Below are 4,700 nucleotides of genomic sequence, written 5' to 3' on the forward strand. Positions count from 1 at the left end.
TTCCCTTGGAGGAAGGGAGAACATTATTAGTTTTTGCATTAGGATGTTTCCACTCCCTCCTGTTGAATTTTAGGGCATCTTTTATGCTTGTATTCTCAATATATGCATTCAGAGAGCATATTTGAGCTTTGGAAATCCATATTATGGCTCTGATTTATGCTGTGATGACAGACATAAGAGCCCTGAAATCAGTGTGGCTCTGGATGGTTGCCATGGCTCTTCTGTGAAGCTGGGATGGAAGGATCTGCTTTTATGTTAATATCTAAAAAGAAACAAAGTGGATTAGATTTCATGTTCTAGAAAGAATCAAGGTAATTTTCATATTTCTGCCCTATTCCATATCATCCTAAAATGCAAAGAAGGTTACTTCCTGAAAATGTCAAGTGTCAGTGGACATCGATGTTAAATACATACATACATACATACACACACACATACATATATATATATATATATAGCCCTGCTGTGAACAGTGCTTTAATGGTACTGGAGAGAGGTGCTGTTGGAGAGATGTACTCCTGTAGGTTTAAATATTATGTCAGTCACACCTGCTCTGAACAGGGTTAATAGACAGATTCCATCAAAGGCCAGAAGAACCCTCTCTCTTATTTTCAGTGAGATGTAAACCAACTCCACTGCAATTAAACTGTGTTAGTGTTAGGTCTCCACAGTTGTTGGTACCTGGTTGCTAACCCCTGTTAGCAGCAATTGATAGTTATTTGACAGAATTTCTTCAGGTTTCAGACAATGCTTTAAAAGGAAGGACAGAGGAAAACACAGTGCTTGGGAAGAGGAGGAGAGGGTGTGGGCAGTCACGGTACTGAACTGCAGAAGAACTGTATTTCACAGTAACCGTGCTGCTGTTTGTTCTTGGAAAAAATCACTCATTGTTCTCTTATCCCTGTACTGCTCTGAAGAATCTATAAAAAAAACCCAAAAAACCTGAGAAAACAAACCCAATGAAGCAGTAGAACATGAATACAAGAGCAGAATGTGATTGCACAGGGAGATTCGACACTGAACTGAAACATTCATGTTTTGATCATTGAGAACAAATTAAGTACAATGCTGGTCTGTTCCCCTTCTCTTCTTATGTCTCCATTTTGTTTTACTTTGCTTAGCTTAGATTTTTTTCCTTTTTGGAGGCCTGCAGGGAGGAAAGAAGGAGTCTTTGTTTTAAAAAGTCTGAAACCAACAGTGGCCCATTGATCATAATTAAGTCTAAAATAATACGCTTTTGCTGACCTGTTTGTATTGAATCCAAAAAATTGTATGTTATACCTGCTGTATTCTTGATCTGCCCCTAGATCCAGTTTCTCCTCCTTGAGCTTCTGGTTGTGGGACAGTAAGCGCAAATAAACCTCTGTGTTTTCAGGGCTATACTTCCTCTTCTGTATGAAACCAAATTTTTCATAATCAGGTGTTCTCTGGCACATACCCTCATTTCTTTGACAGATGTCTGTCTCTAGAACAACCACCTCTGTTGTCAATAACTTCTTCAGACCATGAAAGGACACACAGGACAGCAGTAGTTTTCACAGGAACACTGGGGAATTGCATACAAATTTTAAGTAATCTTGACATGATGTGCATGGGCCCAATTCAGAGCCTCCTGAAGTCCATATGAAATTGCTGATTTCAACGATCACTCATGTCTTCAGGGGCTGCTTCTGACCTTTTGAATTCAGATTTTTAACATGACAAACTATAGAGGCTTAACTCCATGACTCTTGGTAGTCTAGTATACTCTAATGAGTAAATTTGTTGGTGATTAGTCACAGAATAGATGTGCTTTAGGAGAATAGTGGAGAGGTTCACAAAAATATGTGCGAGTCACAAAATTATGCCAAATTTTGGCATGATTTCCTACGAATGAGGAGTGTTAGGTGCCGTGGACCTGCTTCTGCCCATTCCCAGTCTTGGTCTTTAGAGACTCCCAACATGCAGGCAGGCAGCATGCATAGCCTGATCCTGCTTCTAAGGATGTGTGCACGGGGGGGGGCGGGGGGGGGAATCCTTCAAAGGTCTCCCAGCACTTCTCTCCCAGACTGCTCATGTGACTCACCAAGTTGACTGACTCAGAGTTCATTATCAGCTCATATGCATGGACCCAGAACAGAGGACACAATCAATCACATGAAAAACAGATAAAAAGAGAATTTGAAAAGATCGGACAGACAGTGGCAATTAGCCATGGGGCTCAGTCACACAAACATACTGACCAGCAGCCTGCTTCCCTGCAAATAGTCCTTTTTATTTCCCTTTTCCAATGCATCTCATTCTTTTTAGTTTTCCCTGGCCTACCCTTGGTTGTACCTTCTTTGTCTATGGCCTTTTGCCTAAACATCTTGTAATAATGTTTATAATTTTAACAGTCTCCTGTTATGTATAAATATTCCTCTCCTTTAAACAGTAGTCCCCTTAGATTGTGATAGGGAAGATGTGTACTAATGTCTTTACAAACAATTTGATGGGTGAAGGTATGGGTGTTTACATCTTTGAAATAGGTCTTAATGTCTCTATTAACTTCAAGCAGCAGGTTTGCTACAGAGCCCAGAGGGCTTGGCTTCTGAAACAGACAAGTGAGTCTGCATAAGCTTGACTTCCTGAAGTTTGCTGTAAAATGACAGGTTCAAGGGGGGATATGTGGAAGGCAGTTTGGGAAGGCTGTACCTTCCTGGTACCTCAGCAATGGGGAAAGGAAGAGGGCAACGTGCGGCCCGGACTTTAGGATAAAAGGAGGCTGCACCCTCTGAAATCTCAAGAGGGAAAACTTGTGGGCATGTGCTCCAGTGGACTCTCTCCCTTTATTCAAATAAAGCAGGATTCCTCTGTCTCCTTTATGGACACTGGCTTTTCATAGCGTGATTTTCCATACAGTTGAATAGCCAACCAGAGACTTTCAGTTGTTGAGTCTCTCAATAGGTTTTGTGCCAGGGAAACAGCTAAAACATTCTTGACAGACTTTTGGGCAACTGATTCAGATAAATCAGGTTTCCTGATTTTTTGTGTTTATTTTGAGTAACAATTATATGCACTGATCACAAATCAATCTATTCTGCCTGATTTCTTCCCTTTGGAGCTTTAGGGCAGCGGGATGCTGGTCCATGTGTCTGTTCACAAACACGAGTCTAAGGATCAGGCTGGACCATCACAAAAGGCTGCGGAAAAGAGGCTGCTGTGTTGCAAACACGAGATGTACAGCCCCGGACATTCAGGAAAATCTCACGTTCAGTGCAAGAAACTCTGTCTGGTCTGCACGTGTAGAGGGATGGGGGCACAGAGAGGGCTGTGTGAGGGGAGTCATCGCTCTGCCCAAGCACACGGTGTCTCTGGAGGAGAAGCGGGAGGTGAAGCCGACGGCAGGGCTGCCCTTGGCGGGGATGGCCACGGCGCTCTCCGGCGCGGGGCACATGCGCTCGCCTCTGCTGCCCTCCAGAGCCCGCCGGGCGGAACTGTGCCCGGCATTCACCCGCTCTTGACTCTTCCCCTCGGCCACTCACACCATCCTTGCCTGCAGTGGAGCTTTTATTACCTTGCGGACGGCGAGAAATTGTTACAGCCACCCGAGGCTGAAGGAAGCCCTGATTCCCCGGCAAAATCAAACCCCATGAGAGAGTGGCTTTGCTCGCTTATACAGTCTGGAAGTTCACCCACAGCCTGTCCTCAGAGACATTTTCACAGGTTTTCTCTACCAGATCTGCTCATTACCATCTATGTTTTTTTGTTTTGACCCCTTTTCTTTTTGTTTCTTTCAGGGTGGTATAAAACATTAAGAAACTCTAAGGAGTGGCATACTCCTCATGTGAACTTCACACAGGTCCGCTGAGGATTTTTTACATGATCACGTGTCTGGGCGAAGTCTGTTTCTTCAAATCTTTTGGCTGCGTAGAGGAGCACAGTGTTACCTTATCACTAACCTCAAATGAAGTCTGTGTTTAACATCAGCCATTTTAAGTGTTTCAGTGCAGCCTGTTACAGACACAAAATACTTTGCCTGGGGACTGATGCATCACAGAATCACTGAATCATAGAATGTTAATGGGTTGGAAAGGATCTCAAAGATCATCTAGTCCCAACCCTAACCCCCTCCCCCACCTCGCCAAGGGCAGGAACACCTCCCACTAGACAGTGTCTCATAACCTATGCAGTAAAGAATTTCTTCCACAAGTGAACTAGTGGTGTTAGGTTCCTCAAAGGGGGGCATCACAGAGGGCATTTCTTAAACAAACAGGTTTATTTCGCAAAGCCGCTTGGTTTGCGTAACGCAGCAGCAGCCCTCAGTGGGAACTGGCAGGGTCCATGGACGGGGCACCTCATGCCCAGGGCTGTGCGGCTGCAGGGATGCCATTGAAGGCTCAGTCCCGCCAGGCACTGCCTGACTTCAGCGGAGCGTATTCTGAGCCGCTTCACCAGGGCCCGCTGGGCGTGTGTGGGAGGGCGATGGCGTGGATATCTCGCCACTCCTCGTCCTGCAGCGACTTCAAGCACGACAGGGCCCGACGCCAGAACAGAAAATGGCGGCTGCCAGGGCTCAAAATGGCCGCCGCGCAGCCTCCCTCGTGACCCAGCCGAGCCGGGCCCCGCGCGCGGCGCTGTGCGCGGCGGGCCCGGGCTCGCGCTCGCGGCAGGCCGGCCCGGCCACGTGACGCGGCGGCCGAGCCAATCGCCGCGCGCCGTGGCCGTGCGTGCAGCGCGCG

Source organism: Vidua chalybeata, chromosome 9 (genome assembly GCF_026979565.1).
Source record: "Vidua chalybeata isolate OUT-0048 chromosome 9, bVidCha1 merged haplotype, whole genome shotgun sequence".
Lineage (NCBI taxonomy): Eukaryota > Metazoa > Chordata > Aves > Passeriformes > Viduidae > Vidua > Vidua chalybeata.